The sequence below is a fragment of the Phacochoerus africanus genome, chromosome 11 (assembly GCF_016906955.1).
Source record: "Phacochoerus africanus isolate WHEZ1 chromosome 11, ROS_Pafr_v1, whole genome shotgun sequence".
In the NCBI taxonomy this organism is placed as follows: Eukaryota; Metazoa; Chordata; class Mammalia; order Artiodactyla; family Suidae; genus Phacochoerus; species Phacochoerus africanus.
Window position 1 is genome coordinate 37,805,203 of NC_062554.1, and position 13,396 is coordinate 37,818,598.

The 13,396-nt window shown below is 37.5% G+C and overlaps 1 protein-coding gene across 2 annotated transcripts in view; it reads left to right on the top strand.

The window, feature by feature from the left end:
- The window catches only part of ZC3H12C (zinc finger CCCH-type containing 12C), a 75,733-nt gene that overhangs the window by 16,789 nt on the left and 45,548 nt on the right, over positions 1 to 13,396 (top strand). The gene's annotated exons all lie outside the window — the stretch shown is intronic.

Consider the following 13,396-nt stretch of genomic DNA (forward strand, 5'->3'; position numbering starts at 1 on the left):
TGTGAAATTGTGATGATAGTACTTATTATCATGGTAATATCATATAGTATCATGGTTGTGGAGATTAACCAAGGTGTATATCAAAATATAAATCCTTGAAAAATGTTAGCTATAATTATTTATTATGAATGAGATTTCCCCTCATTATATTTTATACTGTATATGCTTATATTTTATACCTTGTGGTGGGAGTTATAAAGTTATTTAATTTTAATTAACCATCTAGTGACCCTCCTGAACTCTTTTATGTCCTGTTAATTATGTGGCAGAACTTAGTTCCAACATGTTTTAGTTGAGTCTCTTGATTTTTCAGGATATATTTTGGTGACCCCCCCTCCAAAGTAATAACAATTTTTTAAAATTTCAACCTTTTTTCTTGTCTTGTTGCATGGGTTAAAATCATAAAACAGTGTTGACCAATAATAGGTATCTGGGCTTATTTCTGATTTTAATGGATCTTTCTCTCTGGCATTACACTTTTTAAATGCCAGTGGCTGTTGGTCCTGGCATAGGCGTCCCCTGCTTACATATACATGTTCCTGCAAATATCTGTAAAAGTTAAATGTGAGAAACTTGAAAAAAGATTTAAATATTAAATTCCTAAGTATCTTTTAGGCACATCTTCAAAAATATATTTTCAGCATTTGACTCATGTTCTCTTCTTTTTAAATTAAACATACAGTCAGTTTAAGTAAGGTTTAAATCTCAGTAGGGCTGAAATTTTACTGCTTTCAACACACTTAATGATTCCATCCTTGTCTCAGTGATACAGACTATGAGACCCACTCTACTTTTCACCATCGTCCACAATTATGTCATATTTATAATGAAACAAATTTGCCCCATGGAATAAACCCTTTATTCAAATAAAGTCTTAGAGTCAAGGTCCCATTGCCCTCCTTCCCTCTGAAGCATCTTTCAGAACACTGTTTAGAAAATAACTGCTGCCCCCCAAAATTCACATAATTTACAAATCGCAAAAATGACAGTGCTACTAAAAATGAAGTTTTCAGAGGCTAGCAGGAAAACCACCTTGTGATATCATAAGGTTTTTATTAAATAGCTTCTGTACCAAAATCCTTAGTATATTTCAAATGATTCAGTATAGCGATATATAGTACATGAAAATATGGTATTCACAAATCTAGGTAATATCTTTCTATTGTTAGATTACTGAAATTTGAATCCTTTCTAGTTTTCCATCCACCCAATACTATATTTTCATCTACATACAAATTTTATCTCCAGTCCTGACCTCTCTCTTTTACCCAGCTGTCTTATAACAGCTCTACTTGGATATCTATGAGTATCTGAAACAAAATGATCTAAAACAGAATTTTTGTCCTTCCAAATCTGTCCCTCTTCAAGTCTTCCCCACTTCAGTAAGTGTTACTTCCATCTTCTAAGCAGCTCAAACCAAAAATCTAGAAGTTCTTGAATCTTCATGTCTCTCTTACTTCCCACATCCATCCAATGCCAGAGCCTTTAATCAGCACTTATGATTAAATGAATTGAATTAAACAGTTGTTCAATATTAGAAAAATCTATTATACAATAAAATCTACTGGTTAATATGTATTGTTATAATTTGAATATACTATATACCTTATATTTAGAATTTTTATATATGGTGTAAGGTTATACATATATTTGATTAATTTTGGTGCCATCTTTGTTATGTTTTGTCAACATAATTATGCTAGCCTCATAAATCAGTTGGGGTGTTTTCCGTGTTCTTAGATGCCCTAGAATCATCTCAGTAACATAGAAGTTTGCTGGAACACACCCATAGAACCTATAGGTATAGCATCCTTTGTCAGGAATAAAATAGAGGGTATAGATAAATCTTCAACGAAGTTCCTATTTCTTCCATGATTATTCATAGTTACAACCTTTTCATAAGTCAGTTTCAATTATGGATTCTTACTTATTGGCATGAAGATTTATGCAAACAATCTCTTCCATTTCATTGAACATTACATTTGTAATGTTACATATTTGTGGAGTTCCCCAGCCTCTTGGTCACAAGAGAGAATTATTCATTCATTCATTCATTCATATTTAGAAACAGCTTTCCAATTGTATTAACCATTTCTACATTTTTTTTTGCTTCGTAATTGACTTATTTATGCTTTTAATTTTATTCCTTTCTCCACCTTTATGTTGGTTTGTTTGCTCATTCTAACCTTTCTAATTTGAATGTTTTATTTCTTTTTTTCTATTAAATACAGTTACACCATTAATTTTTTCATTGAGCATCAGTTTGGCCACATCGCATAGGTTATCTTACTATCATCCATTTTTAATGTCTAAAATTTTACTTTTTCTATTTCTTTAACTGCAGAGTTATTTAGAAAAGAGTTTTCATGTATAGATATTGGTTTTTTTAGGGTTTAAAATTTTTTTTGCCCATCTGATGCCGACTTCTCGTTTTTGTGTATCATAGCGTATACGTCCATTCTCTGTGTTTGAGTTTTCCCTAAATGCCTTGAAAAAAGTTGATCTAGCATAAATCTGTATCTTATCATTGAAGTCAAGAAGGCCGTAGCAAATTATGATGTGAGTACTTGAGATAAGGGTCATTTTTATTGTTGTTGTTTCAATACCTGTCTACCCTGGAGTTTAATACCGTCATCATCATTTAAGGCCTGTGGATAAGAGAAGTGAATCTAATGCTTTGGATTGTTAGGGCTTTTTGTCATATTTGTGTAAGGACAGGATGGTGTGACTTTCAAAATAAGCCAATTTCCTGGTTTGTTTTTAAAGTATTTGAGTTCCTTAAATGGGGCTTCTCTGCTTGCAAATCACTACACCCTTTGCCCCCACCCCCATATTCCCTTCTATGTGTTCTCAGATTTCCTGGGCTTGGAAGTTAAACCAGCAGCTGTGTTTTTCCAAGTGTTCCCCCCCCCCATGCTCTTTACCACTTTATATTATCTCAGGGAGCATCTTCCAAATATTGCACACTCTCACCTCCAAATTGTAAAGCTTTGGAGATAAAAACTAGCTCTTCCTTCCTGACCTGTTTATGTATGGGCAGGATGAATTGGCCTAGAGAAGAGCGAAACAAGGTTCAGAGAATAGGTGGTATAAGTTTAAAATATGATTTTTGAAAAACAAATCAGAAGTTGGCCTATAAGAAAAAATTTGACAAAATTAATTTTTCAAGTTTAGTTGGTATAGATAATTTTACTGCCGACCTGGGTGGCTGGAGGCACATTCCAGATTGGCAGCTTCAGCTTAGCTTCTAAACTGTTCATGCTGGGACAGCACCTGAGCGAAGATGTGGCAGGCTGAGAAAGTACTTTGGAATTCCAGAGTGACAGCCAGAAGCCAGAATGCCAATTTGGCAAGAGCACAACCAGGCGCTGAGTCTTGGGCCGGAGCATTCCTCAAAGGAACAGGTAGATCATAAATGTTTATTTCCCACTTTGATCATAAATGAGTACTTAAGACTTATGTGCATTTTAATAGATTGAGTATTTGTCTGATAATAAACACCTCATATAAGCAAGACAGTTCAACATTTACATTTGATCAAAATCCTGAGATCATTTTCTTGTCAGTGTGTGCCAGCCTCTTCTGCAACTCTTTGTATTACCTCTTAAAAAGATAATCAGAATTAGAAGATAAAATAAAACCATCAGTTACTTATTTTAGAAATACTGGGTCTAAAGACTGATTTAAATTGTTTAATTGCTAAAGCTTTGCGTCTCAATAAAGTAGGCTTTTGCTTCCCAAACCCGGTGGGTTAAGCATCTCTTCCAAGAGTGAGAAATGGGGTGAGCTGGCTCTATCCTCCCTGCACCCCTTCTCTCCATGTGTGTGTATGCACAGGCACACACGCACACATAACACAAGTGCAGAGGGGGAAAGGTACATAGATGAGGAAGGAAGTCCAGAGCCCAGGAGTATGCTAAGGTTCTCATATTTAACCCTCTCATCAGTCATTTGATGTATTGATCTTATATGTAACTTTCTCATCAATCATTTGATCTGTTTAGATCAAATGATTAGCCACTTGGTCTAACAAGCTTAGAGTTAGAGTTATCTATTTAACTTATGCCCCTTCCTCAAAAATCTTTCTCACTTAGAAGTTTAACAGTTACTTTAATCATATGAGCATCACTGTACCTTCACTGATCTTTTCTTGGAGTTTTGATTTTTGGTGGGAGGGAGACTGGACCAGAGCAACTAGGATGGGAGTACTTAGACTGCCAAAGGGCAGCATTACGCTCGAGGCATCTTGAGAGCTGCAAAAGGTGCCTTTGGAAAAGGAGTCAGAAAAGCAACGAGAAGGGTCCTCTGCTCCTGACTGGGGTGCTGGTCCTCGTCTCTCCCTCCTCGCTCCTAGTCGTCCTCTGGGAAGGACTGAGCTGGGAAGGGACTGCAGGGTTGAGGGTGGTAGGCTGGTTAGTCTTGACAGAGAATTGCAAAATAAGGGAGAGGCAGCATTTACCTCATTGAACCAACTCTGTTTTCCCAGTTCACTGCCATTCCTTATTTTTTTTTTCCTTTTAAGTTATTGTCCTTTTACTTATTCCCACTCTTTCATTCACACATGGATGTGCATACATTTTTTTCTCTCCTGCCCCATTGAATCCATTCTCCTGGTTTAAAGTTGTTAAAAGAAAGAAAGAAAAAAAAAAAACCACATATCCCTTCCTAAGCCCCCAAAATAGCTTTCTATATCTTATCCCTTTCCTGCCAGACTTAGTAAAAGAATACATATGCTATCATCCCTTCTTCAGCGTACACTTACTGCTTAACTGGGAGTTTTTAGCCTGTGTTCTATGGTTACCCATGAAGCCTCCATGGATAGAATTTGGGCATTCTGTGATGTTGTAAAAAATTATGTCTTTACCTTCATATCCTATAATTGAAATTTAGCGTTTGTCTCAAGTATGAATGTAAGTCCAGTTTTAATAACAGCACATGTGACTTTGTCATCCATAGAAGTCATAAATGTTTCCCTGTTAATAGTTGAAGTAAATATTCTGAAATATTGTTTTTACTTTTAACTCCTTCAAAATCATGGTGGTTATTAGATCTGCTGCTACAGCTCGTTATTTTAATATGGTAATAGAAGGCATATATTTCATTGTATCACATTTTTACATATTTTGATGACTGTTTAATGTAACTAGTTTCTTTGTAATGCAATCTACATATTAATTTTAGCCATTTAAAAGCATTACTTTGAAAAGAGGTCTCTAGCTTTCATTAGAAAAGATCCGTGGCAGAAAATCCTGGGTAGGAGCCTGCCTGTTCACCCTGCCTGTCTTCCCATCTCTGGAATAGCTCCCTTGGTGGCCCCTAATAACCTTGATCCAACGTCCACTTTTCAGTCATTCTCCAGTGTCTTTGTATCATTTGATGCCATCAGTTATTTTTTTGTTACTCTTTCCTCTTTTGTCTTTAGTATCAAATCCTCACTGGACCCACTGGCTCATTTAGAAAATATCTCATATTTGTTTCTTTATTTTCTGCATAACTTTAGACACCAGTCACTTTTTGCTTAGACTGTTCCTTCCTTCCTCACTTCTCTTTGAATTTCTTGCCCCCTTAAAACTAACACAGCTGAAATTACCATCCTGAACTGTAGATGGAAACACGTCATTGGTAGTCTCAGAAACTTTCAGTGGTTCTGCATCACCTTTCTAAAACGTGGGTAGAAATACACCATTCCCCTTTTCAAAAACTTTTAGTAGTTTCCCAGTTACAAAGTTGAAACTCTAGTGTGGCAGTTCAAGATTTTTCCATGAGCTAGCCACATCCTGACTTTCTAGCCTGTCCTACAGCAATATTAATTATGTAGTTTCTGTATTATATTGAGAGATGGGAAGCAATGGTTGATCTTTGTCTATAGCCATTTATTTTAAAATTATTTTTCACAATCCATCATCTGTATTGCTAAACTGAAAGAAATGTTTTCTCACTTTTGGAGTTCCAGTCATGGTTCAATGGTAAAGAACTCTGTTAGCATCCCTGAGGACGTGGGTTCAATCCCTGGCCTCACTGAGTGGGTTAAAGGATCCTGCGTTGCTGTGGTGTGGGTTGCAGACATGGCTCAGATCTGGCATTGCCGTGGTTGTGGCGTAGGGTGGTGGCTACAGCTCTGATTTGACCCCTAGCCTGGTAACTTCCATATGCCATGAGCGTGGCCCTAAAAAGACAAGAAAAGAAAAGAAAAAAGAAAAGCAAAGAAAAAGAAATGTTTTCTCACTTTCCATAAGAAAACCTTTGTTTACTTTCAGGTGCCTGATATAATTTCTCCTAATTTTACTTCCATTTTCTTCTACATCTCTTCACTCCTGCCTACCATCAAATCAGTATATTTTTTCTAAATTACTGGTTCCTAACCATTTTTACACTCATGATCCTTATTAAGCTTTCTACCATTATCTTCTTTTTTTGAGTATTTTTTCTTCCAGTTTTATTGGGATGTAATTGACATACACGTTTAAGGTATACAGCATAGAAGATTTGACTTAACATACATCATGAAATGATTATCACAATAAGTTTAGTGAACATCTGTCATCTCATAGAGATACACAATTAAAGAAAGAGAAAAAAACATAGTTGGAGGCTTTGCCTACATAATGTTCCTTCTTGTCTATTAATAAAGACAGAACTTTAAAATTATATTCATAAGAGCATAAAATAATGAAAATCATGTTTTCTATTTTTTGTACTGCAATTTCACTTTTAGTTTAAAATTTTAAGATACTACTTAATATTTACTGTATACCAAGCACAGTTCTAAGTTATTATACATATTAACCTATTTAATCTTTGTAACAGCCCTATGTTATTGGTGTTATTATTCCCATTTTATGGCAGAAGAAACTGAGACACAGGGAAGTCTCAGTGAAGTCGTGTGATTTGTCCAGGATATTTGGATACTTTTTGGTGTTAGTTCTTATGTTCATAAATTATAAGAACTCTGTCTTGCTCATCCTCTTTTCTTTGGACCCCATGCTGGAGTAAACTCTCCCCCAGGACTTATAGTAAAGGGGTCAGTACATTTCAGAACATGAATAAAGCAGGTATCTAGATATAACAGTGCCTGCATGGGAACTCATGGCCCAATCTAGTCTCCCTTCCTTTGGTACATGGGGAAATTGGTTTGTCTTTGAGAAGAAGTTTGGATGGGATACCATATCCCTTTTCTAACATCAGCAAAATAGTGGTACCCAAATGTGGCAAAGCAACTGAGTTAAAGACAATGACAAGCCAGCCTTATAATTATTGATATAAAAATTCGGAGGGTGATATTTGCATATATAATCCTCTGAAATGTTATCATGTTTTTATATTAGGAAATCTGTTAATATAATTCACAATATTAGTAACTCAAAGAAAAAAATGGTATGATCATCCATTTTAATGAAATCCACATTTTTAATTTTTAAAATTTTTTCCCTAAATCTTTTTTTTTTTTGTCTTTTTAGGGCCACACCCGTGGCATATGGAGGTTCCCAGGCAAGGGGTTGAATCAGAGCTATAGCTGCTGGCCTGCACCACAGCCACAGCAGCATAGGATCCGAGCCATGTCTGTGACCTACACCACAGCTCACGGCAAAGCTGGAACCTTAACCCAGTGAGCAAGGCCAGGGAGCAAACCTACATCTTCACAGATGCTAGTCAGATTCGTTTCTGCTGAGCCACGTCGGGGAATGACCCTAAATCTTTTATTCAGGAGGAAAATATATTTCTATAAATGACTTTTTAAAGGCTATATGTATATAACGCGGAGTGTAAATCTCTAGCTGTATATAAACATATAATTACACATAGCTTAACCTTATTAAGTGCTTACTGTGTTCCTCGCACTGTTCCAACTGTCACATGCTTTATATTTATTCATTAAATTTCAAATACAAACAGTTTATATTTTTTTTCTTTTTTTTTAACAGCTGAGGCATGGGGAGGTCAATTTGCCCAGTGTAATAATATGTGTATGTTTTATATGTATGTGTGTGTGTGTACAACCTAACCAGCAATCAGTACAATGCTTAGTAGTAAAACACTAGAGACATTCCCATTAGTGTAAGGAACAACACACAATAATTGCTATTATTGTGTTATCAATAATACAATGTAATTGGAGTTATCAATAATACAGTGTATTGTTGTTATCAATAATACAATGTAATTGAAGTTCCTTCCGTGGCTTAGCAGAAACAAATCTGACTGGTACCCATGAGCATGCAGGTTGGATCCCTGGCCTCGCTCAGTGAGTTAAGGATCCAGCATTGCCATTAGCTGTGGTGTTTGCCGTGGCTGTGGGTATAGCCTGGAAACTACAGCTCTGATTTGACCCCTAGCCTGGGAACCTCCATATGCCATAGGTGTAGCCCTAAAAAGACCAAAAAAACCCCCCACAAAATAGTGTAATTAGACAAAAGTATGGAGAAAGATATAAAAATTAGTTAAGGAAGATGCAATCTGATGACTTTACATTATTATATATACCTGGAAAAACCAAGAGCCTCAGTGAAACACAATAGAAAATTAGGAGTTCAATGAGATACCTAGTTCATTAAAGTTTTATGTATAAGAACAAAAATAAGAATAATTTTTGACACTAAGAATAACTAGTTATGAAATATAATAAGAGAAGGGGAAAAAAACCTCCATTCATAGTAGCAAGAACAAAAGCAAAATATTTTAAGATAAGTTTAAAAAGAAATCTAAAAGCCTCTTGCCAAAAATCTAGGGAACTGTATTGAAAGAGGAAAATTCAATGAATTACTCTTGATTAAACAGTATAATAAATCAGCAGTGCTTTTTAAGCAAGTATTACTACAACACAATCTCCATTGAACTTCCAACGGCTTTTTGGTTAAAACTTATCAAAGCAATGCTTAAGTATCTGAAAGCATATACATGCAAAAATAGCCAGGATAAAAATATGGAAATGAGGAGAAAAAATATATAATGATAGAAGACTCACTCATGCAGGGTAACCAATGTATTATCAATCTACAATTCTTTATATATATATATGTATATGTATATATATGTATTATTACTCAATGAATTTATTACATTTATAGTTGTACAGTGATCATCACAATCCAATTTTATAGGATTTCCATCCCACACCCCCAGCACATCCCCCCATCCCCCAAACTGTCTCCTCTGGAAACCGTAAGTTTTTCAAAGTCTGTGAGTCAGTATCTGTTCTGCAAAGAAGTTCATCTTGTCCTTTTTTCAGATTCCACATGTCAGTGATAGCATTTGATGTTGGTGTCTCATTGTCTGACTGACTTCACTGAACATGATAATTTCTACATCCATCCAAGTTGCTAAAAACAACAATCTTAACGTAGAAACAGGCACAGAAATAGAAAAAGATTGATAGAACACAACTGGAAGTGTGGAAGTAAGTTTATAAAACATTAATATTAAAATAGGGTCATATAACTCACTCTGATCAAAATCCTCCAAAGGTTTCCCATCTCAGAATAAAAGCCATGTCCATCCTCTGACCTACTACCTTGCTACTCAAAGTAGGTTCCATGGATCAAGAACAGTAGCATCAGCTGTGCACTTGTTAGAATGCAGATTCTCAGACCCCACCCAGGTTTCTTGAATCAGAATCTTCAAGATTCTCCTGTGATTGAATTGCTGTGTAAAGTTTCGAGAAACACTGCCCTTCGAAGCTCCATATGACATGCCTTCTCCTGACCTTACCTTTCTGACATCACCTGCTGTCTCCTCCCCTGTGCGCATGCCACCAGGCATACTGGCGACCTTGCTGTCCCTAGAACACCTCATCTCAGGGCTTTGTACTTAACCTTCCCTGTTCTTGTTATACATTCTTTCCACTTCATTAAATACGAGCTTATCAGAGAAGCCTTCCTTGATAGAAAGTTTCTTTATAGCATTTACCATCACCTGACATGCACTTGCTGTTTATATTCTCTCCCTCTGTGATCTTGGCGAGAGGAGGGATTGGCTTTGTTCTTGCCGTACCCCCACCTAGCACCTAGCACCTAGGAGGTGTCCATTTGATGAATGAAACTGGCATTAAAGATTACAGGTAAAATCTCTAAGAGTTCTGAAGAGAGGGCGAAATTACAGTCAGTCTTCTTTTTTCTTGAACGGTTTACTCTTGAACCTCACAGGCATTCGGGAACTGACGCTCCATGCCATCAGAAAATCCTAGTAAAACTTCACAGTTGGCCCTCTATAGCCAGTGTTTTGTACCCCTGGATTCAAGCAACCAAGAATCATGTAGTCCTGTATGCATCTATTGAAAAAAGAATCCACACATAAGTGGACCCATACAGTTCAAACCCAGTGTTGTTCAAGGGTCAACTGTGGTTGCTGCAAATACTGCTCCTAGAGGGTTCCTATGAGCCTCCGGTCAGAACATTTTCTCAGACTAATCAATACATAGCCTTGTTATACGCGTTTTAGCTGTTTAGAGACACCTTATTAAATATACACTGTTGATTTATTATCATTGAGCTCACAGCCAACTCTTGCTTATCAACACATATTTTCTCCAGCAGGCACATCACAACCTTCTTGTGCTTCGATACCTTTTCAGCACTAGACTTGGGGCCATTTAAATAGCAAATTTGGGAGTTCCCACTGAGGCACAGCAGGTTAAGGATCTGCTGTTGTCTCTGTGGTGGTGCACGTTCGATTCCTGGCACAGCACAGTGGGTTGAGGATCCAGCATTGCTGCAGCTGTGGCATAGGTTGCAGCTGCAGCTTGGGTCTGATCCCTGGCCTGGGAACTTCAACATGCCACAGGTGCGGCCAAAAAAAACAAAAACAAGAACAAAACAAAACCCCAGCAAAATTCTCCAACAAAAAGCACAAAAATGCAGAAAATAAGCACTAACTAGTCCTTTTCAGGACATGTTTCAGTTGAGGGCTGGCATGTGTGCCTTTGGCAACTCACATTTTTCACCTCTCTGCACATGCACGTGTCTGTGGAACGACTGTAAAGCACTGTGAGGATTAATTCAGAGTTACAAATAAATTTTAGTAAGTAGGCAGATTTGCAAGTACAGAATCCACAAATAATAAGGACCCACTATGCACCATTCTTCCAGTTAATTTATTGTGTTTCTAATATGTGCCATGCTCCCAGAATTCTTTACCCCTTAGACATTTATCAAGTCCTAGCCATATCCTGTGCAAAACTCACATAATCCAAAGATAAGTTCAGTAGTGTTCCAGAAAATGTTGCGTGGCAGATTTTGGGTTTTAGCTGAATCTTCAAAAGAGATAGGCAAGGTTTTAACAGGTGAAGCTGTGGAGAAAGGTATTTCCCCTTCAAAGAACCTTTAAGCAGTGTTCTTAAGCTTGGCTACACACTAGAATCACATGGCCTATCTCCAGGCTTCATGTAGATGAAGAAAAATTAACATCTCTAGGAGTGGGACTCTGACACCAGTATATTTTAAATCTCCCCAGAAAATTTCAATGTGCAACCAAGTTGAGAGAACCGCTGCTTTAAATCCTTGTATTTGGCTGGAGAGTAGGTTATGTGAAGGGAAGTGAAGAACAAGTAAATGTGGAAAAGAGACTTTGGCCCAGATATTGAAATACTATCATTTATTTAGCACATATTTATTAATTGCCTGCTAGATTCTGCTAGGTGCTGAAGACACAGCAGAAAAAAAAAAAAAAAACACAAGAATCCCTGGCCTGTTAGAATTTACAGTTGAATTGTGTTGGCAGCTGTTTAGGATGATTCATAGTCTAGATTTAACTTATAGTATATGGTGATTTGCATTTGGTAGGCATCTTTTCCTAAATGCTCAGAATTCTAAATTTAATGTCTAAATTACTATATCACCCTCTGATATGAATAGAACACTATAAAGAAAAGCTGTGTTATAAACTTATTTGCTGATTTCACTGAGCATTTTCTAACACAACCATTCATTCTGTTAGCCTCTCAGAATTTTTCAATTTCTTGCACACCAGGGTAATTGTCTAATATCAGTAGTATAAGGACCATTGGAAGTCCTAACTCAAGCATTTCATTTTCCCATCTTATAGGAGTTGGTATATAAGGAACTATTACCTATTTTGATTATCAGTAAGAATTTTTATGTATGTGTGAATTTTTATGTGTGTGTGTGTGTGTGTGTGTGTGTGTGTGTATTTAGGGCCGCACCCACAGCATATGGAAGTTCCCAGGCTAGAGGTCAAATCAGAGTTGCAGTTGCCAGCCTTTGCCACAGCCACAGCAATGCCAGATCCCACCCACATCTGTGACTTTCCCCATAGCTCATGGCAACATTGGATCCTTAACCTATTGAGTGAGGCCAGGGATTGAATCTGCATCCTCATGGCTACTAGTTGGATTCTTAACCTGCTGGGCTGCAAGGGGAACTGCAAGAATTGTTTCTTTTTAACTTTATCCCCGCATATGTATCTTTAAAGTGGTCTGTTGAGAATTAACTTATGTCTTTTTATCACCTTTTTCTCCCTTAATAGTTCTTTATAACAAAACTTTTTATCATTCAAAATTGTTTGAGGGGTTCTTTTTCTTATCGCAGTTCTGAAACAGTTGAAAAATAGAGGAACCAGGCAGATGGATATCAAAATAACAGCTCTTTCTTTCATGGAGCTGCTGAGAACATGTCTTAGGAGCACAACATAAAGGGCTTAGCAACATTCCCCAACTTAAGAAATGTTTACCCACCCAATTTCAGGCAGGGCTGGAGATCAAAGCAACTATGTGCTCTGTGCACCTGGAGGATCCCAGGAGAAATATGCCGAGGAAGGGGCTGCACTTGGCATACACAACTCCTCTCCCCAGACTTACCCATCAGATACGGCATCCGAAAGTGCATAGGAAGAGGCCAGAGTCGCACTTCCAAGGGCTGCCCCTCCAGCTGGGAAGTTGAAGCCAGAGGAGCCGCTCATCCCTGCCAGGCTCGAGCTTACCCAATTCCACAGCCTAATGTTGAAAGCAGCCCCCGTGGCAGAACCGGGGCTCTTTGATAAGCTCGCCCTGTCTGTCACAAAGAGAAATAAAAACTAGCAGGGAGCATTTTGTTCACAGGAATGCCTGCGTTGAAACTTGCAGGAGCCTGTTTTTCTCACTGGTCCTATTTTTCACTCAGATGTCTTCTAGATGTCAGAGCACTGCGGTGTGCCGTGTAGGGGGTTTTGTTGGTGTGGATTATGGAAAATTAAATGGTTGTCCTCAACAAGCTTACAGCTAAATAAGTGCTGTGTTATGCAGGACATACTATTCATGTTATAGAAACTCAAAGGAATTGGAAACCAGTCCTTTCCAAGATGGACCAGTCCAAGAAGATTTTATGGGGAAAATAACCCTTGCGCTGGGCTTAATACCACAGAGGTGATCTGGGTAGGCAGGGCTGGCATGCAAGAGAACATTTAAAAG